This window comes from Mastigoproctus giganteus, chromosome 1, assembly GCF_048544385.1.
Source record: "Mastigoproctus giganteus isolate SK-2022 chromosome 1, ASM4854438v1, whole genome shotgun sequence".
NCBI lineage: Eukaryota > Metazoa > Arthropoda > Arachnida > Uropygi > Thelyphonidae > Mastigoproctus > Mastigoproctus giganteus.
The window spans coordinates 79122802-79150131 of NC_143575.1; the positions used below are offsets into that span (position 1 = coordinate 79122802).

At 39.1% G+C, this 27330-nt stretch overlaps 1 protein-coding gene across 1 annotated transcript in view; it reads right to left on the bottom strand.

Annotated features, from left to right (window-relative positions):
* Positions 1-27330, bottom strand: part of LOC150090914 (PDZ domain-containing protein 8-like) — a 157221-nt gene that overhangs the window by 81368 nt on the left and 48523 nt on the right. The window lies entirely within an intron of this gene.

Below are 27330 nucleotides of genomic sequence, written 5' to 3' on the forward strand. Positions count from 1 at the left end.
ACTAGGCGGTCCCTCATCTAATAGTAGTTGGTTTCCAGTCACTTTTCAAAGTTCAAATATAGCTTTAATTGTATTACAACTTTTAAAACACTGATTTCATATACTGCAGAAGAAGCTCACAAAAAAAAGCTGCTTTACAATTATTTAACATTTTCTTTTTTTTTTTTTTTTGCATGTTGTCACTAGATGCCACCTGCTATCAACAAGGGAACAGTTAGTACTGAAACACGTTGCCATAGCAGTCATATCTTTAAAACAATTGGCCAATTAATGGCCTTTGGAAAGATCATCTGTTTGGAAATAGTGCATACTAGAGCAGCTTGCTGTAAAGGCAATTTTGTTCTGCTGTGAGAATCAAAATGATTGCATTATCTATGCAGCTAAAATCTTTCTGGTCACAAAAACAGATTAAAATACAAGATAGTCCTATAAGCATCTTATAAAGGGAGAAATGCATTTTTTGTATGGATTCCTAAAGACAAATATGATTATTGATACTAGTGCTGGACTGCTTTCTTAATATTTCCAGATTGTAAAGTGCTGGATTTTACAAAGTTTACTGTATGTCATTTTTTTGCTGCTGAACATTCCTAAAAGTTCTTTATGTCCAATTGGATAAGTAGCAGGTGTAACCAGCTAAGAAATAGAAATTTCTGGGAGTAACACTTGATATGATTTATGTTATAATGAAAATATTAGTTACTTAAAGCAGGAATTATCTCTTTCCTTATGGGATATAAAGTGTGATTTGTTGTATTTGGATTATAAAAAAATAACATTAAAGTATCGTAGAGATATATTGTACTTTAATACTTTGAATATGTGACCTTGTTAGATTGTCAATAATTACACTTATTTTAGGCTTAGAATACTGGGCTTGAAAGTTGTGAAATCTCAAAGCTGACTTACCAGTTAACTTTGGACAATGTTATGAGAACAACTCCATTTATACAAAAATAACTCATTTTTGCAAAACTGGAATTTTTTCCAGTTTTGAAAAATTGGAGATATTGTTGTTGTTGCTATTATTTGGTTTTTAGGAGCATTAGCAACTAAGGCCATATTGCTCCGGGAATATGCGGTGGTCATTCCCTGACCTTTCCGCATCCTCCGTATTTGGTGGTGAAGGGCTCGAACCCCGGTCTAATTAAGAAGCGTGTGTTATGCACTGCTGCTCCTTCCCACCTGGCTACGGAGGCACCATTGGAGATATAAAATGCTAAATTCCTTTATTAATTTATTAACTAATAGCATATACGAGGGACATTCAATAAATTATCTATCTACCTATGAAGGAAATTAGATAGAGGAAAAATCTGTTTTATTTTTAATGTACTTCAACTTCAACACACTTGTTCCATTTTGTTGGCAAGCTTGCCAACAAAATAGAACAACAAAATGGAAATACCAGAAAAATAAAATTTTGTCCTTCCATCACAAAATGTAGAAACAGCAGATTTCAGTTCATTATCATCAGCCACGTGACATCCATGTACGTTTTTCTTGAGGTGCTGACACAGGAAATAGTTACTGGGGCCAGATCTGACCCTGGAAAGTAGATGGGTAAGTTCTGTAAAGTCAGTCTCTCAAAGCAGCAGCAGCACGTGACCTGTGCACTGGTGTGTGTTGTCATGAAGCAGCCATACCTCTGAAAAGTTTTCCATGGCATTTTTTCTTTATGATGTTCCTTAGTTACACAGTAGGGATGCATAAGACTTCCCAGTGACTGTCTGCTTGTGTTCCAAGTACAAAATTTCTTCAGCATTGCAAAAAATGGTGGCCATAATCTTCCCAGTTGAAAACTCTGTCCAAAATTTTTTGGGTTTGGGAGAACCCTTGTGATTCAGCAAAAAAAAAAAAAAAAACACGACATTCCTTGAATTTAAACTATTAACTTCCACAACAACAGAAGGAAGTTTGTTCCAGTCACTTGCCTGCTGGCTAAAGGCAAATTTCTGCATATCCATTGTCCAACCATCCCTCTTCAATTTGAATTTATGTCCCATCGTGGGTGTGGCCTGAGCAAGAGGAAGAATCCCATCAGCACTGAGCTTGCTCAATCAATTCAAAGCCTCAAAAAACTCAATCAGATCATCTCTCAGGTGCCTACTCTCCACACAATGCAATTTGCAGAATGGAAACCTTTCTTAATCAGAGCACCCTTTGTTCCACTCATCAATCTTGTTGCCTATCTCTGTATTTGTTCCAGGAGCTCCACATCCTTCAAAAAATGAAGTCACCAAACCTGTACTCAAGATATGGCCTGACCATTGCCTTATACAATGGGATTATCACATCCTTAGCAAAATTCCTGTATGTCGTTGAAAAAAGCCATGAGCTGTTCCTGGCAGGCTGTCTGCATTGCTCAGAGAACTTCATATCTGGCTGCACAATTACCCCCAGATCTTTTTCATTCTTCACTACCCGAGGTGTATTTATTACTTTAGTACTTTGTATTTATTAATGTTAAACTTCAATTGCAATCAGCCCATCTGCCTAACTTTTCTAACCCTGCTGACATTCATATCATCTGCAAATTTGGGCATTAAGCCTGATAAGCCTTTCAATATCACTGATTAATACAACACTGATTAATTAACAACGGACCCAACATTGAAAGCTTCGGGGGACTCCACTAATAATAATAGTCCATGAAGAGCAATGTCCATTGATTAACGCACTGTCTTCTCACTCAACATCTCTTTATCCAAAGCAGAAAATTGCCCTTATTGCCACATTGTTCCAATTTATACAAGTCTTATGTGATACTATATTAAAAACTTTCCTGAAATCCAAGTATATGATATCAAAATTGTTTTTTTTTTTGCATCCATTTCCTTTCTGACCATATCATAGTATCCAATCAAGTTGGTCAAACAAGATTTCTCCTTAAGAAACCCATGTTGTGTCTGAAGTATAATGGCAGCCTATTCTAGATGATCCTGCACTATTGCTTTTACCAGTGACTCCATTATTTTCCTTGCAACTGAAGTTAAACTAACAAGTCTGTAATTACTCTAGTCACCCTTAGAGTCCCCTTTGTGAATTGGGAATACATTTGCACATCTCCAGTCCACAGGGACCTCCTATGAATCCAAGAATGCTCTCATAATTATGACTAAGGGTTTGCTTACTTCCTTCACTAATATACTTGGATAGATGCCATCCACCCCAGGTGCCTTTCTTATGTTTAACTTCAACAATTTCTCTTCCACTTTCCTCTTAGTTATTACAAAATCATTAGTACCTGTTAGAATTTGATAAACTTCCAGTATCCTCTAAACCATAGTTTCCCAAACTTTTTCGGGCCACCGCCCACTTTGCAAGACATAAATTTTGTAACGCCCCCCATTATAACAGTTTTCCGCATTCAAGCCATTTGATATTTTCGATGTAAATAGCAACTAATGATACATTACTGCTTCATGCCATTAAATTATTGAAAAAGTAGTGGTGGCCAATATGTGCTTCATCTTGAACACAGTTATTGCTATACCGATTTTGATGAAACAGCCCATATGTAAAGATTGTAAAGTGTATGCTCGAATAACATTATGCACAATTTCATACAATGGTTTAAATATGAAAATTCGGAATACATATTAGGAGATTGTATTACATTAGTAAGAATCTTATTGTAATAATTAAAACACCATCCAATGTACTAGAAAATTGTTTATTTCGAACTTACAAAGAAAAAATAAATTAACGTGACGGATGAGCCTGATGCATTTTTAAAAGTTTGTTAATATCGGGTTCAACTTTCGTTAAAAACAGTCGTAAATCGCCACGCTCAGTTATATGCAATTGGTTCTTTTTCTTAGATAGTAAATTTGCTACAGCACTAAACCCACGCTCAGCCAAATAAGAAGATGGAAATGGAATTAAAAATTTCTGCACTATTTCCCATAATCTGGGTACAGTGTCGGTACTGATTTCTGAAGCCAGAACTCTTGGTATCGACTTTTGAATTTTATTTTTAGTTCTTCATTTGTTGCGTTCTATGAGTTGCTCTTTTAAATTTGATGATCCTACTGTGTTTACATGTGAGAAAGGATCTAGAACCCAATTTGGTATATTCATGTTTAGAATATCCTTGAATCGCTCATTGAAATCAGCATGGAGAACCTCCAAGTGTTGGCAGTATGTAAGTAAATCTTCCTTATTGAGAGACACTGCTGATAAATTTGAAAAGTGGCTATATTCCCCTCGGCCTAGATTCCGCTTGAACAGAAGAAGTTTCCCCACAAAAGCAGCAATAACGTTTTAATTAAATTCCATTCATCACCTTGTAATTGTAGATTGACTTCATTAAATATTTTATAGAGGTCTGTCAAATAAGCGATGTCATTTTTGGATGTAATCAGGTTGGCCCGCAATCCGTCGTCTCTGTTTTCTAGAAACTCTACTACTGAATCAAACAAATTGTAAAATCGATTCAGACAAATACCTTTTGAAAGCCAATGAACTTCTGTGTGAAGCAGCAAACGATTGAAATCTTCATCATTTTCACTACAAAGTTGGCTAAACAATCTGTCACTCAATGTATTGCTTCTAATCTTGTTGACTGCTCTAATAACGTAATGGAGCGATGTATGCAAGTGTTCACTTAAATTCTTCGCAACCAAATGTTGATGACGAAGAACACAATGTATAGCGTGTACATTTGGTACTGCTTGTATCAAATGTGTTATGAAACCCTTATGGCCCCCTGTCATTGCTGGAGCACCATCAGTAGCAGCAGACAGAATATTATGAATAGGAATGTCTTTCTCTTGAAAAAACTTATTCATGGTATTAAATATAGATTCTCCCTTTGTATCCACTTCCAAATTTTTAGCAAATAATAATTCTTGACAAACTTTTTCTTCTTTTATGAATCGAACGTATGATAAGAGTAGTGCTTCATTATTTGGGAGAGTTGATTCATCGAGTTGAATGGAAAATTGGCATGTCTTCAAATAATCGCACAATGATTTTTCAACGTCTTCAGGCATTTCATCGATTCTTCTTTGCACTGAATTATTGCTCAAAGGAATTTTCCTAATGATATCTGACACTAGCTTATGAAGCACAGTGTTTATTACTTCTTTTACTGCAGGCAAGATTAATTCCTCACCAATTGTGTGTGGTTTTCCCGCTTTTGTGATTAATAATGAAATATTATAAGAAGCTTGTAATCCATCATTATCTTGTTTAGTGGACAACGCAAAAAGTTTTGATATAGTTGGACGTTTAAAATATTTTTCTTCTAGTACTTGAAAATAGGACAAATCTTTATCCTTTTCATCAGCATGCATTTTAGTCAAATGCTCTTGTAGCCTAGAAGGCTTCAATGCTTCATTTGAAAATACTTTTTGACAAATCAAGCACATAGGTAATAATTGGTTCGTAGTAGACTGAATAAAGCCATATTTCAAATACTCAATACTGCACTGTCGACATTCTTCTTAGATTCAGACATAATGAAGTAATAAAATTTGCAACAATATTCACAAAATAAAAGGTTTAATTTACACTTTGTATGACTCCACTTATCTATCACACTTTCGACTGATAATTGTTGGCAAAGCACACAAAAAATAATGAAACTTATTCCTAAACAGCAAAAATGCACAATCACATATCAATTTATGAATTATTACGTTGGCAAAACGGCCTTGGAAGCTTTGAAGGTGAAATGTGCTCCGGCATTAGTTTAAAATTCGCGCCTAATCTGTCTCAAACGAATCAACAAACGTGGAGATATAATTGACTGGTCAAGCTTACGTCATTAGCGTTACCAAGGTGATCCAAGAAGAAAATAAAACTGTAAACAATTTTTGTGGAAAACAAAAACAGTTGAGCATCATTACTTGCGAACAATATTTTGCATTGTCACTCTGTCACAACATTTTGCTTTTACTGCTTTTCGTAATTGTTGTACAAAAGAATTGCAACGAACTGGTTTTGAAAAACAAAAATATCGCATTTCCTTTCTTCAGTATGTATTGTATCTATTAACAAAAAATATAAAATTCATCTATTGGAAGCCATACTGGAAACGGAAGGGGGGAAAAAAAACTGTCGTAAAACTGATCACTACAATGCGCATTTCATAATGTAATTGTTTCTAGAGGACTAAATCGAAACAGCAGTTTCATGGATGTATATTTAATCTTCTTACGAATTTTCAAGAAAATATTTCTATTCATAGCTGCGTTATAAACTTCGAAAACTGATGTTGAAGGAACTTCAACTCGCATGCATCTTATCTGGTGTGCAAACGAAAAAAAAAAAAAATATATATATATAGATATATATGTGCTACGAGTAACGGATTGTTTTATATGCATTTGATACCATCAAAAAATTTGAGGGAAAAATTTAATTTTCATTATCACACACACATGCCCGAAAAATTCACCATAAAGTGTCATATGTTTGCTTGCTTGAATTCCATTCTGAGCTGCAAATGTAATTTCACTTCTCTTGTGCTGACAGAGCTGCTGTTTGCCGAATGAAGGAAAAAAAAAAAAAGTGCAGCCATTATCAACCCACTGCAGGATGGAAGCCTCCTCAACAATTCATGTTGAGGGAAATGGACCATCTGCCACGCTGGTCCAATGCGGGTTGGCAGATCGACCATATTCAGCAGTCAGGGGCTTGAACCCCGGTCAACTCAAAGAGCGTGTGCTACTGCACTCCTGCTCCGGACCACTCGGCTACGGAGGCCCTATGAACGAAGGAAAGGAAAACGGAATGAAGTTCCGGAAAACGGAAAATGAATGAAGGAAAACGGGGTTTAATTTCCTGTAATTTCCACTTCCTTTCGTTCACTTGGGGGGGGGAACTCCTTAGGGGAGGAATTCACCCTTTCTAGTCCGACCCTAAGGGAAAGAGACATTCATTCAACTCACCTTCAGCAAATCCACCTCCTAAGCCTAGGCTTATATGTTGATTATATTACTTCAGTGTTATTATCTTGAGCTGTTCTTAAAATGTTAATATAGTAATAATAAAATACTATTTAAAATTCAAACAACACAACACATCTTGGGAGAGCACTAATCCTCTTAGCCACAGCCAAGAAGGATATAGTATTAGCTATCATCGTCTCACATATCCTAATTGGCGTGCCAGCCACGAGGAGGCAGGCACAACTATCTAGTCTTGCTCTCCGTTTAAAAACTAAACTCACAAACTTATTGAAGTACCATAGGAGAGCCCTATCGTGAACATGATCCATAGATTTTGTTGTTCAAGTCTATCTAGACTTATCTCCAGTTCATGCCTTAACCCCGGTCAACTCAAAGAGCGTGTGCTACTGCACTCCCGCTCCGGACCACTCGGCTACGGAGGCCCTATGAACGAAGGAAAGGAAAACGGAATGAAGTTCCGGAAAACGGAAAATGAATGAAGGAAAACGGGGTTCAATTTCCTGTAATTTCCACTTCCTTTTGTTCACTTGGGGGGGGGGGGGGGGTGGAAAACTCCTTAGGGGAGGAATTCACCCTTTCTAGTCCGACCCTAAGGGAAAGAGACATTCATTCAACTCACCTTCAGCAAATCCACCTCCTAAGCCTAGGCTTATATGTTGATTATATTACTTCAGTGTTATTATTTTGAGCTGTTCTTAAAATGTTAATATAGTAATAATAAAATACTATTTAAAATTCAAACAACACAACACATCTTGGGAGAGCACTAATCCTCTTAGCCACAGCCAAGAAGGATATAGTATTAGCTATCATCGTCTCACATATCCTAATTGGCGTGCCAGCCACGAGGAGGCAGGCACAACTATCTAGTCTTGCTCTCCGTTTAAAAACTAAACTCACAAACTTATTGAAGTACCATAGGAGAGCCCTATCGTGAACATGATCCATAGATTTTGTTGTTCAAGTCTATCTAGACTTATCTCCAGTTCATGCCTTAGATCAACATATTGATCACAATGGAGCATAATATGGACACTAGTTTCTTGTAACCCACAAGAACATAAATCATTTTCCACAAGGCCCAACTCATGGAGTCTTTTTGCCAATCCATGTCCAGTGATAAGAAAAGTGGCATGTAGTCCACACTGCTGCCAAGGATTTGCCCGCACATTTAATATGTCAACTCTTGGTAGATACATATAGGTGACATGGCCTTTTTCGCTCGTGTCCCACCTCTGTTGCCACACAGCCATGAGTTCATTTTTAATTCTTGCCTTTTCTTGTTTATAATCAGATCTCGAATATATCTTATTTAGATCTGGGCAAGAGGACACACCCAACATAGTTTTCCTGATGTTCTTTCTAGTGCAATATAGTAACACCAACAAGATGGTCTGCAAATCAGCCGGAAATCGTCCAGCTAATACCTGCAGAGCATATGTCGACACTGTTCTACAGGCTCGTGCTGTGCATAAGAGAGCAAACCTCTGCGCCTGGAGCAAGTACTTCTTTTCAACAGTATTAGTTATTCGGTGCAACCAAGCCACAGAAGAACATGTGATTATGGGGACAAATACACAATCATAAAGGAGATTCAGGCCTCTTACTTTTATCCCCCAATCTGTTCTGATCATTCTTCTCAGCTTGGCGTATAGCACGCACACTTTATTTTTTAAGTACTTCATGTGCTCCAAAAACGCCATCCTCTCCCCCTACACACACACACCGAGGTACTTTATAGAGGTCACATACCTAATTGACATATCAAATGCTTTAACTACTGGATTTCTATTCATATTCAGGCATCCCTTGAGCAGCATCTGTACAGTCTTTGATTTTGAGATCTGTAACTTATACAATTTGGACCACTCCATCAGTTCCTCCATTATTTGAGAGGCATGTACCTCTAGTTGGGACCTTGCATTGCCATATACCAGAATTAACAAGTCATCGGCATATGCCACTACATTCACACCAACGTGATTTTTTTTCAAAAAATCATCCATAACTATTGTCCAGGCGTGAGGACCAATTACTGAGCCCTGTGGACAACCTCATTTAACATTCCTTTTTATTTTAGTATATTTTGTTCTAACAATTATCTTTCTATTTGAAAAATATTCTTTAAAAACTGAATACAATTTTTCAGAACATCCAATGGTTCTAATCCTGGAGAGGATTCCCTCTCACCAAAGCATGTCGAATGCACCGTGAAAATCAACAAAGATTCCAAGAACGTAACGCCCCTCATAGCTCCGAACGTATGCTGTCATCTGATAAATAGCGTCCTCTGTAGACTTACCTGTTTTATAACCGTACTGGTTATCAGAGGACATTTGATTCTCATCATATTTAATCATTAGTCGACTGATACACAATTGCTCATAAGTTTTAGCTATTACAGACAACAATGCTATGGGACGATACGAACCCGCTCCACTTGGTAGTTTATCCGGACTTTTAATAATCAGTTTCAAAACTGCCACTCTCCACACCTCGGGGAACGAACCCATCTCCAAGCATTTATTAAACATCTTGACCATTAAATCAGGTCTTATATTAAAACCCCTTTTCATTATTTTAACTTCTATTAAGTCAGGACCAGGCGACCAGCCATCAACCACCTGTGCAACAGCATCTTGAACCTCTTCCATGGCAAAATTTTGTTCATATATATTGGAACGTTGAGTGGCATTGCCTCATATCACTTCCTTCTGTTCTTGGCTTAGTTCTTGTGTGTCCATATCAGGAAACAACTCATCCAGGATCACGTCCATGGACCCACTCCATCCTAAGGTATCCATATTTCTTGTTCTGACAGTAAAATTTATGGAATTAAAAATATACTTTTCTGTAATTAATTTAAAAACAGTATTCCAGGGATCTCTCGAGCCTTTTTCTGTCACATACGACTTCCAAGAAGTCTGCTTTGAAAAAATTATGTTAATTGCTTTAACACAATTTTTACATAGATTCCTATACGTATTCTTATACAATTCCGTCATTTGAGCGTCCCCCAACCTTCTATACCTTTGGAATCTTTTTCTGGCTTTTCTTAGTTCTTTCTTCATTTGTTGCAAGTTCCTATTCCACCACATTACAAGTCTGGTTACAAGCTTTTTCTTTTTCATTGAAAATTTTTAAGCTCTATAAACTATGTCCTGAAATTTACATACATACAAGGGTACTAGGAAAGTTTTGCAATACAGCTTTGTTTATTTAATTTTTTCAAAGTAATTTCCTCTACATTCAATACACCTCTCCATCCTCCGAAACCAATTTTTAAACCAGTTCTGCCAAGTTTCACTAGGGAGTAAAGCACACTCGTTGTCCCAAGCCCGTAGAAGGTCCTCATCACTGGAAAACTGCCTCCCTTTTAGCTTCATTTTCACATGCGGGAACAGTGCAAAGTCGCAGGGAGCAAGGTCTGGACTGTAGGGAGGGTGCTCGAGAAGTTTCACTCCTGTCGTGGTCAAATATTCGGTGCAGGCTTTGGCGCGGTGAGCTGGAGCATTTTCGTGATGGAGGCCAGGTGTCCATTCTTGACTTTGGCCGCAGGTTCTTCATAGATCCAATGACTTTAGGCAGGCATTGTTCAGTATACCACTTAGCTGTGACTGTCTTCTGCGTGTCCAAAACGACACGTTCCACAATTCCACTCGATTTGAAAAATACAGCTATCATTTTCTTCTTTACAGATCGGGATTTTCTGACAATTACGGGTGTGTCGTCATCATCAAAGACCCAAACTTTGTTTTGAGCCTTGGTCGGCAGATCGTAATAGTACAGCCAAGTCTCGTCACCTGTCACGATGTTGTTCACATACCGAGATTGTCCCTTATCAAACTTTTTTAACATCTCCCGGCACCAAGTCACACGTCGTGTCATCTGCTCTTCAGTCAGTTGATGCGGCACCCAGAGAGAACAAAGTTTCTTCACGTGCAAATGATCTTGCAGAATCGAACGAATTGCTGGTGCATTTAGGCCCAAAGTATCCTCTATCTGTTGGTAGGTCACTCGCCTGTTTTCGTCAAGCATTTTCTTCACAGCAGTAACATTTTCCTCCGTAACTGACATTCGTGGCCTTCCCGGCTTCTCAGAATCCTCCAGAGTGAAATTTCCCCTTTGGAATTCTCTATACCACCTGAATATCGTTGTACGATGTGGACAATCATCATCTAGTGCAAGAGTCATTTCTTCTAAGCACTGGTCTATGGTTAAACCACGCACGAAATTATACCGCAAAACTGTCCTTATCTCATTTCGTGACCACGATGCCATCGCAAGCACTTTACACTCTCACTACTAATGAATAACTGAGCCCATCGACTTGGCACGGCGGCTACTATGCACGTATGAACATGTCTCAACATGCAGCAACGAGCAGCTTCCTGTGATTCATTGTTGCGTCATATTGCAAAACTTTCCTAGTACCCTTTGTATTCTTCAGGACTTAGTAAATCCCAGTTTATTTCATTTACTTCATGATTGAAGGTTAGATCAAAGCTTTGCCAATTAACTGTTTTGACAGAAAACCTTTCCGTTTCCTTTATTTGCCGTACTTTCTCTATCTGATTCAGTTCAAACAAAATACCATTATGATCACTTCTAGTCAAATAATCAACTACTTTCCAGTCATGTATCTTATCAAGAATTGACGTAGTATATAATGTAACATCTATATAGGATTGCCAACATATGCAGAGCTATATGTTGGTATATGGCCAGGAGTATTGACAACCACCATACCAGAGGTAGATAGGAAGTCTTCAAGGATCTCACCTTTATCATCAGATTCCGCACTACCCCATAATACAGATTTAGAGTTAAGAGTCCATTCCAACAACTATATGGCAACCTTGAAGTAAATCCTTATATCAATTACTTATATCAAGTAATTGATATAAGGATTTATATCAACCGAGTGCTGACAGTATAGTGAGATCATGTACACTCTACCAAATGCACCAATTACTTCAGCACATATCATGTGTTTTCATTTGATAGAGTTGTGATCATAGTAATCACAAGATTATGTCTTCTCACTATCGCAACTTTCGAGCTTTTTCCGTCTGTCAAAATACTTATAATTACTTGGATATCCTCGTACGTTGCCCCCTACTTCATAGGGTTCCTGCAATAGATTTATGTCAATACCCTTCTTTTCCATTTCTAAGTGAATTTAAGCCTCTACAGCCTTTGCTCGTTGTGCATTTAGTTGTAGCACACTTAGTTTTTCAGCCATAATTGATCTTATTTTTATATAATTCCAAAGCTCTTTTGTACTCAAGGCAATCCTTATCAGTAGCAGTGTGATCACATTTTCTGCTACTATTTTTACAGTTACAGTAGACTGGTCCCTCTGCCTTGTTTTTACAGTCTCTGTATGCATATCCCTTCTGGGCACGTCCACATACAGTTTCTCTTTTACAATATTTGGATACATGATCGAATCCTAAGAATTTGTAACACTGAGCCACAGAGAATATTTCTTTGTATTTATATGCCATCCAATCGGCATATAATCTTTCTTTCTGTCTTATTATATTCAGAAGCTTCGATCTAACTTCCAATATCCAATTTGACACATTACCATTTTTAACATTATTTATAGAGACAATTTTGACATTTTCATTGAATTCTTTCCTGGATACCCCATATTCTTTACAATTTTTTATCCAAATCTGCTCCAGAAAATCATCTTTCTGAATGTCCTTTTCAATGTCAAAAACGACAATCCTAGGATGAACAACTTTTGGAATTACATATTTTAATCCAACTTCTTGTATCTTTGAACATTCTCTAATTTTCTTAATGTCGTCCTCTCCCTCTGCCTCCAACACAATCGCGCAGTCTCTTATTGTTCTTATATTTTTTACTTTTACTTCTTTCAGAACTGGTCTAAGTTCTTTCAAGACTTCTTGTTTACGTCTTCGCTTGTCTTGAATCTTTCACTTGCTGCTTTAATCAATACACACGTTGATGGTTTCTTGGTTTCTTTTACTGGTTCTTGAGCCACATAAGTGTAGCTTTTCTTTTCTTTTTCCTTTCCCTCTAGTTTTCTTTTAATAACAAGTTTTCTATGTGAACATCCATAGCCTTCATTTCCAAGATGTCCCACAGATCTAAAATTGTTTTCATAGCTGTTATGGGAACTTTATTTTGCGTATCATATAAGTAGGTTCTAAGCCTACCCCTTATTTCTTTGACATATTCTAATCCTTTGTACTTGGATCTTTCTTTGCTCCCATCAGTTCTTCTTTTCTTATGAGAACCAGTTTTCTTTACACTTTCCTGATTGTTCTTTTTAACACTATTACCAGCTCTTGCTTTCCTTTTCTTATGACTTTCTGAATTCTGTTGGGAAGTTGAGAGAGAGGAGGACCTAAGACGTGGAAGAGTCCTTAACAAGGTTCTTCCAGCAAAGACCTGCATCTCTGACAGTTCTTGAACTTGCTTAGATGGAACTTCTCCTGTTATCTCCATCTTTTCGTCATCTGTAGCCTCAGATATTACTCCCGCCAGTTCTTCTTCACTTGACGTTACATCTGATTCTTCAATACTTGCCATGTATACAATAAAAACAACTATTTACAATTTAAAAGTTAAGTCTCAACAGTGAGAAATAACAACTATTTACAATATATACACAGCTCGAGAGTCCTGCACAATGAACACTGAATAAACACAGCTGCTTAATGAACTTACTAAAAGATCTCTGAAATCTATCAGAAATCAACTAAAACCGCCCACACCCAAGTTAAACCTGGGTTGTGGTCCCAGGAACAAAACTCAAGGGCACGGAAATGCTTTCTAACAAGCTCTCGAAAATCCCAAATCAAACAAAATCAATTTAGCCCGTCTAGATGGCCGGGGAATTCTCCCCGACTGCCCACCCCAGACTACGAGAAAGTAGGGCTAGCTAAACTGGCTTTGGCAAACTATATAAGTAAAATAAACAAAAAGCGAATTAACACAGTTCACAACCAAATCTAGATATCACTTGGATAACTCGCACTGTATCCATCCCAGAATAGCCCCTGGTGCAAGGGAAAGAGACAGAGAGAAAGAAATAAAAATACTCTTTTGTTGGGAGGAAGGCCAGGAAATTGTCAAATGTCCACAACTGTAACTTTCCATCACAGATGCTGAAGTTCTAGTACGTCAGTTCTAGTAAGTCATCGTAGGATGCCTAAGTTCAGATTAGTCCGATTTTTGTCCAGTGTGCATTCGATAAAAAACCCTGATTGCTTTATTGTAATTGTTTTTTGGAACAATATCTTGCAATAATCCCCCTGGAAATATTAGCCAGTGAACTGCATTATGTAGGTTGAATTTGAAAGTGTCTGCAATTCTTGTCAGACCCGATAGGAGGGAGGATATGATGAGAGCCTTGTCAATCAATTCGGCCCTGGAAAGATTGTGCAAGACTCAAGGGGTAGAATTTTTTTCAGCCTGGTCTGTACTTGTTAACAGGAGAGATTGCTTCTACAGGGATGGGATACACTTAAATAGAAAGGGAGCAAGAATATTTGCTAATGCTATCGAGGCAGTGTTAGGTGGGTCGGAAAACTGCTAGCTTGGGGAAATACAAGGACTAATAGCATTAGCATTAGTTGAGGCATATGATGCAAGAAAGCAAGCTTATACAGCATCAGCCAAAAAATATATATAAAAAAAAAAAAAAAAACCCTTCCCATTTCACCCATCCGCTCACTCCAAATGTTTGTCTAGTTCAGCCTTAAATTTATTTAAGTTATCAACTTCCACAACAACAGATGGAAGTCAGTTCCAGCAATCAACTACCCGCTGGATAAAGGCAAACTTCCACACATCTATTCTACAACTGTCTTTCCTCAATTTGAATTTATGCCCCCTCAGGTTCTTAATCAGAGCAAGGGGACGTATGCCGTCAGCACTGAGCCTGCTAAAACCATTCAAGGCTTTATACACCTCGATCAGATCACCTCGCAGGTGCCTGGTATCCAGATGCTGCAACTTGCAGAAATTAAGCCTTTCTTCGTAAGTACATCCCTTTATCCTTTTCACCAATCTTTTTGCTCTTCTCTGTACTCGTTCTACCAAATCTATATCCTTCCTAAAATGAGGCCTCCAGACCTGTATACTACTCAATGTGAGGCCTGACCATTGCCTTATACGAGGGGATAATCACTTCCTTGTCTCTGCTAGCAAAATTCCTATATATCATTGACAAAAATCCATTACCTGCTCTGGTAGCCCGTCTGCACTGTTCAGAGAACTTCATATTTGACTGCACAATTACCCCCCAGGTCTTTTTCATTCTCCACCTCCCTGAGTGTAGCACCACACAGTTGGTACATTTCTCTTGGGTTACTGCTACCCACATGGAGTACTTTGCATTTGTGAACGTTGCTACTTCTCTGCCCATCTGCCTAACTTTTCTAGAACCTGTTGAAGGTAGCACACTGTCTTTAGTGTCATTAACAAACCTGCCAGACTTTGTATCATCTGCAAACTTCGGCATTAAGCCCGATATACCATCATTAATACCATTAATATATACAGAAAACAACAATGGACCCAACAATGAATCCTGGGGGACTCCACTAATAACATTAGTCCATGATTAGCATTAGCATTAGTAGAGGCATTTGATGCAAGAAAGCAAGCTTATGCAGCATCAGCCACAAAAAAAAAAAAAAAAAAAAACCCACTTCCACTTCACCCCTCTGTTCGTTCAAAATACCTGTCCAGCTGAGCCTTAAACTTATTTAGGCTATCAACCTCCACCACAAGGGATGGAAGTCTGTTCCACCAACCAACCACCCGCTGGCTAAAGGCAAATTTCCGCACGTCTATCCTACATCTGTCTTTCCCCAATTTGAATTTATGCACTCTCAGGTGATTTTTCTGAGCTAGAGGAAGAATCCCATCAGCATTGAGCATGCTTAATTGAGCATGAAGAGCAGTGTCCATTGATTACCACTCTCTGTCTTCTCCCACTCAACCATCCCTTTATCCATAGCAGCAATTTGCCTCCAATACCAGACAGATCCAATTTGTACAGCAGTCTTCCATCTGCAACAGTATCAAAAGCTTTCCTGAAATGCAAGTATAATAAATGCAAATAGTTTAACAGTAGCTGCAGACAGAGGTGAAGGTGATTCTTGCACAACTTCTATTAGAATAAGTAACAACCTGGAGCGAGGGGTGTTGGGGGTTTCAGGGACAGATGGCAGTCATCGTGAAATAGGTGGGTATATGGGATGTGTTAGGGTAACTAGGAATAGGTGCATGTATGCTTGCATGTATATCAATGCTAGAAGTACAGTAAATAAATTTGATGAATTTGAAGTGTTGGTCAAGACATCAAAGGTGGATATTGTTGGGATAGCAGAGACGTGGTGTCACAAAGATATAAGGAATGCAGAACTGGAATTTGGGGAGTACAATGCGTACAGAAAGGATAGACAGGATAGGAAGGGAGAAGGTGTTATGCTGTTAAGTAAGAAAAACAAAAAATCAAAAGAAGTGCACCCAGTTGATATAGATGAACAGAGCACTGTTGAGTCAGTTTGGTGTGACATAAGCACTGCAAAAGCAAAAATAAGAGTAGGAGTGTGTTATAGGCCTAATGACTTGAATGAATACAATGAACAATTGTACAGAGAAATAGAGTGGGCTAGTAAATCAGAATGTCTTATAATGAGGTTTTAACTTCCCAGATATTGACTGGAACTTGTGGGCTGGTCACTCACACACTAGTCAGACTTTTGTGGATTTATTGGATGATTGTTTTCTGCAGCAGCATCTTCGAGAGGCAACCATAGAGAGTAGTACTCTTGATCTGGTTATCAGCAGTGATCATTCGTGTACAGTCCATTCCAGTTATTTGGGACACATCGGGACTAGTGCATTTTGGCCCAATTAAGCGGCTGCCCCAATTATCCGAAGTTTCACATAAATAGTTAAAAATACAGTGTCCCTCCCCTTTACAATTTATTCACGTTACAACAAACTCACAATAGTAAAGTACCATTCACTACACGATGTATAGTAAGCGCTGGTCATTGTGATCAAGTTTGTTAATTGAATTTTAATTCTATTAAACAGCAATTCTAATTAGCTAAAATAGGAGGAATATTATTTACAGGCTATAAAAGTAAAGATATATTAAGCACAAATTTAACCTTTATTACCTTACCAATGAAAAAATTAAATGATACATTAAAATCAGAAGAATACACGTCATAATCGGAATAAATGATTGAAGATTTCATGGAAGTGTAAACACATTTCACCATAATAACCCACAGAATTCCAGCTGTCGGTATTATCGCAAATTCAGTAAGATCAAGTTTACTATCCGTTTATGATAGACTGCACTAACAGAAAAGCCCAATAAAAATGTGACTGCTAATTAATTTTGTTTTATGGTTGTGACCTCCAGAATTTCGACCAAACCACGTGGTACCGTCGGAGACAATCATAGGGTAATCTTCAGTGCTTCAATCTCCTGCCCTAATTAAACGGCATGCTGTCCCAATTAAGCAAAGTAAACCCTGTAACTGCTGCCCCAATTAACCGGTGGCCCAAATAACCGGAATCCACTAGGTGGCAGTGATCACAGCGTACTGATGTGGGATTTACTTAAAGATTTAATTACCATCAGGGGTAAAGGAAAGGGTTTTTGCTTCCGTAAAGGTGAGTACAGTGATCTCAGAAAGTTTTTAAATTCTGTACAGTGGGATCAACTGACAATGTTACCAACAGTAAATTCTAAGTGAGAACCATTCAAGGAATTAATCGTGGATGCTACTAAAAGTTTCATACCTATTAAGAAATATTGTTCAAGGTTTAGGCCTAAATGGTTATCAAATGAACTAATGAGACTCGTAACAGAGAACAAAAATACATGGGATGCATATAAATTATCAACTCAGATGTCTATGGCAGATATAAGCTAGTCTGTAATCAGGTCACAAAGGAGGTTAGGCAGGAGAAAGCAGATTACGAGAAATACTTGGCAAAAGATGCTAAGAAAAACAGCAAGGATTTCTGTACTTATATAAACTCTAAAAGGAAGGAGATGAATCTGATTGGTCCACTTGACATCGATGGTTTGACTGTTGATGATCCTGCTCAGATAGCAAACAAACTGAATGAGTATTTTGCATCTACATTCACACATGAGGAATTATTAAGGTTTGAAAATGGTAGAAGGTTATCGAATTGTAGCAGGGTACTTAATGATTTTGTAATAACTGAGAACAAAGTGGAAGAGAAATTTGGGAAGTTAAACATAAAAAAAGCACCTGGGTTGGATGGGATCTATCCAGTTATATTAAAGGAGGTGGCAAAGCAACTAAGCAAACCCTTAGCCATAATTATGAGAGCATCCTTGGACTCGGGGAAGGTTCCCACGGCGTGGAGATGTGCAAATGTATCCCCAATTCAAAAGGGGAATCGAAGGGTGACACGAGTAATTACAGACCAGTTAGTTTAACTTCTGCTCCAGGTAAAATAATGGAGTCACTGGTTAAAGATGCATTGCAGGATCATCTAGACAAGACTGCAGCAATAATTCAGACACAGCATGAGTTTGTTAAGGGAAAGTCTTGTCTGACAAATTTGATTGGTTATTATGATGTGGTTACAAAGGAACTGGATGCAAAAAATAATTTTGAATTCATGTATTTGGATTTCAGGAAAGCTTCTGACACTGTTGTGCATGGAAGACTATTGTACAAATTGGAGCAGAATGGTATTAAGGGTAAGTTGCTACAATGGATAAAAGGATGGTTAAGTTGTTTGTTTCGGGATTTATTGGGCGCATCGGCAACTATGACCATACTGCACCATACATATGATAATTATGTATGCCATTTTTTCTCAAATAGAGAAAATGGAAAAAAGGAAGAATTTTTTTTTTTTTTTTTTGCTAACTAAAGGAGGTGATATACTTTAATCATCTTGAGAAAGTTATATATGATGGTTAAGTGGGAAAAGACAGAGGGTGGTAATCACTGGGTGCTGCTCTTCGTGGACTAATGTTATTAGTGGAGTCCCACAGAGTTCGGTGTTGGGTTCATTGCTGTTTTGTATATTTATCAATGATATTGATGAAGGCATATCAGGCTTAGTGTCGAAGTTTACTGATGATACAAGGTTGGCAGGGTTGTCAATGACAGTAATGGCAGTGTGCTACTGCAACAGAATCTAGAGAGAAAAGTACCAACTGTGTGATACTACACTTAAGGTGGTAGAAAATGAAAAAGACCTGGGAGTAATTGTGCAGTCAGATATGAAGTTTCTTGAGCAATGCAGACAGGCTACCAGGGCAGGTCATGGGGTTTTGTCAATGATATATAGGAATTTTGATGAATTTGAGGTATTGCTCAAAACATCAAAGGCAGATATTGTTGGGATATCAGAGACGTGGTGTCACACAGATATAAGGGATGCAGAACTGCAATTTGGGGAGTACGTCTACAGAAAGGATAGACAGGATAGGAAGGGGGGAGGGGTTATGCTATTAGTTAAGAAACACATAAAATCCAAGGAAGTGAAGCCAGTCGACATCGCTGGACAGTGCAGTGTTGAGTCAGTTTGGTGTGACATAAGCATTGGGAGATCAAAATTGAGAGTAGGAGTGTGCTATAGGCCTAATGACTCTGATGAGTATAATAAGGAACTGTACAGGGAAATAGAGTGGGCCAGTAAATCAGAGAGTCTTATAATGGGAGATTTTAATTTCCCAGATATTGACTGGAATTTGGGGGCTGGTTACTCACACACTAGCAGGGCTTTTGTGGATTTATTGGATGATTGTTTTCTACATCAGCATGTTTGGGAGGCAACTAGAGGGAGTAATACTCTTGATTTGATTATCAGCAGTGATTCTTCATGCATTAAGAATCTGCAGATAAATGAACCACTAGGTGGCAGTGATCACAGTGTGCTGAAGTGGGATTTACTGAAAGAGGTAACTACCATTAGGGGTAAAAGGAAGGGTTATTGCTTCCGTAAAGGCGACTACGATGGACTGAGACAGTATTTAAATTCTATACAGTGGGACCAACTGATGATGTTACCAACAGCAAATTCAAAATGGGAAACATTCAAAGAACTTACCTTGGAAGCTACTAGGCTTTACATACCAACTAAGAAATATTGTTCAAGGTTTAGGCCAAAATGGATGTCAGATGAACTAATGAGGCATATGGCAGAGAAGAAAAATGCATGGGATACTTACAAATTAACACATGACACAGAAGCCTATGATAGATACAAGTTGATATGCAACCAAGTTACAAAGGAGGTTAGGCAGGCGAAGGCAGATTACAAGAAATCCTTGGCAAGGGATGCAAAGAAAAACAGCAAAGAGTTCTTTACTTATGTAAACTCTAGAAGGAAGGGGATGAATCAGATTGGTCCACTTGATATTGATGGGTCAACTGTTGATGATCCTGCTCAGGTAGCTAACAAACTAAATGAATATTTTGCATCGACATTCACACATGAGGAGTTATTCAGCAAGGGGAATGCCAGAGGTGTATTCAACTCTAGCAGTAAGCTACAGAATCTTGAAATAACTGGGAGTAAAGTGGAGGAGAAACTGTTGAAGATAAACACAAGAAAGGCACCCGGAGTGGATGGGATCTATCCAGTTATATTAAAGGAGGCAGCAAAGGAAGTAAGCAAACCCTTAGCCATAGTTATGAGAGCTTCCTTGGACTCAGGGGAGGTACCCATGGACTGGAAATGTGCAAATGTGACCCCAATTCACAAAGGAGGATCAAAGGCTGAAACAAGTAATTATAGACCTGTGAGCTTAACTTCTGTTCCAGGAAAATTAATGGAGGCACTGGTTAAAGAAGAACTGCAGGATCATTTAGACAAGACTTCAGTTATAGCTCAGACCAGGAGCGGATTAAGGTCGGTTGAGGCCCCGGGCGCAGAAGGAAATATTGGGCCCCTTGAAAAAAAGGGAGAGACAGGGAAAATAAAAATACATGTTAACCATTTTTTTTAAATAAATAAAAAATATTATGTATTATTAATGTTTTATTTCCAATAAAATTTAAATATAATATATGTATAATATAATTAATAATAGCATAATAATAATCACAAAGTTTTGAACTAATATGTTCAACTAATTTGTTGGGGTGTTGCGTGGGCCCTTCAGAAGTCGGGGCCCAGGGCGCGCGCCCTGTGCGCCCGCCTTTAAATCCGCCTCTGGCTCAGACACAGCATGGTTTTGTTAAGGGGAAGTCTTGCCTGACCAACTTGATTGGATACTATGATGCAGTCAGAAAAGAGCTGGATGCAGGGAATAACTTTGATATTATATACTTGGATCTTAGAAGGGCTTTTGATACTGTTGCACATGGAAGACTGCTACACAAATTGGAGCAGTGTGACATTGGAGGCAAATTGCTGCTATGGATAAAGGGGTGGTTGAGGGGGAGAAGACAGAGAGTGGTAATCAATGGACACTGCTCATCGTGGACTGATGTTATTAGTGGAGTCCCTCAGGGCTCAGTGTTGGGTCCATTGTTGTTTTCTGTATTTATAAATGATATTGATGATATATCAAGCTTAATGTCCAAGTTTGCAGATGATACAAAGGTTGGCAGGGTTGTCAAGGACACTACTGACACTATGCTGCTGCAACAGGATCTGGAAAGGTTGAGCAGATGAGCTGAGAGGTGGCAAATGAAGTTTAACATTGACAAATGTAAAGTACTACACATGGGAAACAGCAACCCCAGAGCAACGTATAACTCTGTGGTACTACACTGACAGTGGTGGAGAATGAAAAGGACCTGGGGATAATTGTGCAGGCAGATATGAAGTTCTCTGAGCAGTGCAGACGAGCTGCAAGAGTAGCTCATGGTGTCTTGTCAATGATAAAGAGGAATTTTTCTAGCAGGGATAAGGAGGTGATTATTCCCTTGTATAAGGCAATGGTCAGGCCACACCTAGAGTACTGTATACAGGTCTGGAGGCCTCATTTCAAGAAGGATGTAGAGCTGCTGGAACGAGTACAGAGAAGGGCAACAAGATTAGTGAATTGAACAAAGGGGTGCTCTTACGAAGAAAGGCTTAAGTTTTGCAAATTACAGTGTCTGTAGACTAGGCACCAGCGAGGTGATCTGATAGAGGTGTATAAAGCCTTGAATGGTTTAAGCATGCTCAATGCTGATGGGATTCTTCCTCTAGCTCAGAAAAATCACCTGAGAGGGCATAAATTCAAATTGAGGAAAGACAGATGTAGGATAGACGTGCGAAAATTTGCCCTTAGCCAGCGGGTGGTTGGTTGGTGGAACAGACTGCCATCCCTTGTGGTGGAGGTTGATAGCCTAAATAAGTTTAAGGATCAGCTGGACAGGTATTTTGAACGAACAGAGGGGTGAATTGGAAGTGGGTTTTTTTTTTTTTTTTTTTTTTGTCTGATGCTGCATAAGCTTGCTTTCTTGCATCAAATGCCTCTACTAGTGCTAATGCTAATGCTAATTTTGCAAGCAGGGAAAAGGAGGTGATTGTCCCTCTGTATAACGCAATTGTCAGGCCATGCCTTCAGTACTGTGTACAGGTATGGAAACCTCTTTCAGAAGGATAAGGTTGTAGATTTGCTTGAGCGTGTACAGAGAAGGGCAACAAGATTGCTGAGGGAAGTGAAGGGATCCTCTTACCAAGAGAGGCTTAAGTTCTGCAAATTGCAGTGGCTGGAGACTAGGCACCTGTGCAGTGATCTGATTGAGGTGTATAAGGCCTTGAAAGGGTTAAGCACGCTGAATTCTGATGGGATCCTTCCACTTGTTTAGATTACGAACGTAAGAGGGCATAAATTCAAATTAAGAAAAGACAGATGTAGAATACGTGTGTGGAAATTTGCCTTTAGCCAGCGGGTGGTTACTTGCTAGAACAAACTTTCATCTGTTGTTGTAGTTGATAGGTTGAATAAATTTAAGGAGGAACTGAACAGGCATTTGGAGGGAATGGTATGATTTTTTTTTTTTTTCGGCTGGTGCTGCATAAGCTCATACGCTTGCTTTCTTGCATCACATGCCACTACTACTAGTGTTAGGTGGGTCGGAAAACTGCTAGCTTGGGGGAGACAAAGAAGAATAGATTAACAGTAGCCACTGGCAGAGGTGAAAGAGATTCTTGCACTGCTTCTACTGGAATGAGCAGAAGCCTGAAAAACAAGATGCAGGATATTTCAGAGATTGCCGTGAGTCATTGCGGTACAAGTAAACACATGGGTTGTGTTAGGGTAGCTAAGAATAGAAATAGGTGCATGTATACTTGCGTGTACACCAATGCTAGGAGTTTAGTAAATAAATTTGATGAATTTGAGGTATTGCTCAAAACATCAAAGGCAGATATTGTTGGGATATCAGAGATATAAGGAATGCAGAACTGGAATTTGGGGAGTACAACGTCTACAGAAAGGATAGTCTGGATAGGAAGGGAGGAGGGGTTATGCTATTAGTTAAGAAATACATAAAATCCAAGGAAGTGAAGCCAGTGGACATCGCTGGACAGTGCAGTGTCGAGTCAGTTTGGTGTGACATAAGCATTGGGAGATCAAAATTGAGAGTAGGAGTGTGCTATAGGCCTAATGACTCTGATGAGTATAATAAGAAACTGTACAGAGAAATAGAGTGGGCCAGTGAATCAGAGAGTCTCATAATAGGAGATTTTAATGTTCCAGATATTGACTGGAATTTGGGGGCTGGTCACTCACACACTAGCAAGGCTTTTGTGGATTTACTGGATGATTGTTTTCTACATCAGCATGTTCGGGAGGCAACTAGAGGGAGGAATACTCTTGATTTAATTATCAGCAGTGATTCTTCATGCATTAGGAATCTGCAGATAAAGGAACCACTGGGTGGCAGTGATCACAGTGTGCTGAAGTGGGATTTACTCAAGGAGGTAACTATCATCAGAGGTAAAGGGAAGGGTTTTTTCTTTCGTAAAGGCGACTATGATGGACTGAGACAGTATTTAAATTCTATACAGTGGGACCAACTGATGATGTTACCAACAGCAAATTCAAAATGGGAAGCATTCAAAGAACTTATCTTGGAAGCTACTAGGCTTTACATACCAACTAAGAAATATTGTTCAAGGTTTAGGCCTAAATGGATGTCAGATGAACTGATGAGGCATATGGCAGAGAAGAAACATGCATGGGATACATACAAATTAACACATGACACAGAAGCCTATGATAGATACAAGTTGATCTGTAACCAAGTTACGAAGGAGGTTAGGCAGGCAAAGGCAGATTACGAGAAATCTTTGGCAAGGGATGCAAAGAAAAACAGCAAAGAGTTCTTTACTTATGTAAACTCTAGAAGGAAGGGGATGAATCAGATTGGTCCACTTGATATCGATGGGTCAACTTTTGATGATCCTGCTCAGGTAGCTAACAAACTAAATGAATATTTTGCATCGACATTCACACATAAGGAGTTATTTAGCGAGGAGAAAGCCAGAGGTGTATTCAACTCTAGCAGTAAGCTAGAGAATCTTGTAATAACTGAGAGTAAAGTGGAGGAGAAATTGAAGATAAACACAAGAAAGGCACCCGGGGTGGATGGGATCTATCGAGTTATATTAAAGGAGACAGCAAAGGAAGTAAGCAAACCCTTAGCCATAATTATGAGAGCTTCCTTGGACTCAGGGGAGGTACCCACAGACTGGGGATGTGCAAATGTCACCCCAATTCACAAAGGTGGATCAAAGGCTGACACAAGCAATTATAGACCTGTGAGTTAGCATTAGCAGAGGCATATGATGCAAGAAAGCAAGCTTACTCAGCATCAGCCAAAAAAAAAAAAAAAAACACACACCACTCCCATTTCACCCCTCCATTCGCTCGAAATACCTATCCAGTTGAGCCTTAAATTTGTTTAGGCTACCAACTTCAACAACAAGTGATGGAAGTCGGTTCCACCAACCAACCACCCGCTGGCCAAAGGCAAATTTCCGCACATCTATCCGACATCCGTCCTTCCTCAATTTGAATTTATGCCCTCTGAGCTGATTATTCTGAGCAAGATGAAGAATCCCATTGGCATTGAGCATGCTCAAACCATTCAAAGCCTTATACACCTCTATCAGATCACCTCACCGGTGCCTAGTCTCCAGACTTTGTAATTTGCAAAACTTAAGCCTTTCTTCGTAAGAGCAACCCTTTGTTCCATTCACTAATCTTGTTGCCCTTCTCTGTACCCGTTCCAGCAGCTCTACATCCTTCTTGAAATGAGGCCTCCAGACCTGTATACAGTACTCAAGATGTGGCCTAACCATTGCCTTATACAAGGGAATAATCACCTCCTTATCCCTGATAGAAAAATTCCTGTATATCATTCACAAGACACCAAGAGCTACTCTTGCAGCTCGTCTGCACTGCTCAGAGAACTTCATATCTGCCTGCACAATTACCCCCAGGTCCTTTTCATTCTCCACCACTGTCAGTGTAGTACCGCAGAGTTGATACGTTGCTCTGGGGTTACTGTTTCCCATATGTAGTACTTTACATTTGTCAATGTTAAACTTCATTTGCCACCTCTCAGCCCATCTGTTCAACCTTTCCAGATCCTGTTGCAGCAGCATAGCGTCAGTGGTGTCCTTAACAACCCTGCCAACCTATGTATCATCTGCAAACTTGGACATTAAACTTGATATCCCATCATCAATATCATTCATAAACACCGAAAACAACAATGGACCCAACACTGAACCCTGAGGAACTCCACTAATAGCATTAGTCCACGTTGAGCAGTGTCCATTGATTACCACTCTCTGTCTTCTGCCACTCAACCATCCCCTTATCCATAGCAGCAATTTTCTCCAATGCCACACTGCTCCAATTTGTGCAGCAGTCTTCCATGTGCAACAGTATCAAAAGCCTTTCTAAGATCCAAATATATAATATCAAAGTTATTCCCTGCATCCAGTTCTTTTGTGACTACATCATAGTATCCAATCAGATTGGTCAGGCAAGACCTGCCCTTAACAAAACCATGCTGCGTCTGAGCTATAACTGAATTCTTGTCTAGATGATCCTGCAGTGCTTCTTTAACCAGTGCCTCCATTAATTTACCTGGAACAGAAGTTAAACTAACAGGTCTATAATTACTTGTATCAGCCTTTGATCCTCTTTTGTGAATTGGGGTTACATTTGCACATCTCCAGTCTATGGGTACCTCCCCTGAGTCCAAAGAAGCTCTCATAATTATGGCTAGGGGTTTGCTTACTTCCTTTGCTGCCTCCTTTAATATAACTGGATAGATCCCATCCACCCCAATTGCCTTTTTTATGTTTATCCTCAACAATCTCTCCTCCACTTTCCTCTCAGTTATTACAAAATCATCCAGCTCACTGCCAATGTTTACTTTACCTACATCATTCTCCTTCCTGAATAACTCCTCATGCGTGAATGTAGATGCAAAATACTTGTTTAGATTAACTTCTGTTCCAGGAAAATTAATGGAGGCACTAGTTAAAGAAGCACTGCAGGATCATTTAGACAAGACTTCAGCTATAGCTCGGACACAGGATGGTTTTGTTAAGGGGAAGTCATGCCTGACCAATTTGATTGGATACTATGATGCAGTCACAAAGGAACTGGATACAGGGAATAACTTGATATTATATACTTGGATCTTAGAAAGGCTTTTGATACTGTTGCACATGGAAGACTGTTGCACAAATTGGAGCAGTGTGGCATTGGAGGCAAATTGCTGCTGTGGATAAAGGGGTGGTTGAGGGGGAGAAGACAGAGAGTGGTAATCAATGGACACTGCTCGTCGTGGACTAATGTTATTAGTGGAGTCCCTCAGGGCTCAGTGTTGGGTCCATTATTGTTTTCTGTATTTATAAATGATATTGATGAGGGTATATCAAGCTTAATGTCGAAGTTTGCAGACGATACAAAGGTAGGCAGGGTTGTCAAGGACACTACTGACACTATGCTGCTGCAACAGGATCTGGAAAGGTTGAGCAGATGGGCTGAGAGGTGGCAAATGAAGTTTAACCTTGACAAATGTAAAGTACTACACATGGGAAACAGCAACACCCAGAGCAACGTATCAACTCTGTGGTACTACACTGACAGTGGTAGAGAATGAAAGGCACCTGGGGGTGGTTGTGCAGGCAGATATGAAGTTCTCTGAGCAGTGCAGACGGGCTGCAAGAGTAGCTCATGGGTATTGTCAATGATATATAGGAATTTTTCTAGCAGGGATAAGGAGGTGATTATTCCCTTGTATAAGGCAATGGTCAGGCCACACGTAGAGTACTGTATACAGGTCTGGAGGCCTCATTTCAAGAAGGATGTAGAGCTGCTGGAACGAGTACAGAGAAGGGCAACAAGATTAGTGAATGGAACAAATTGGTGCTC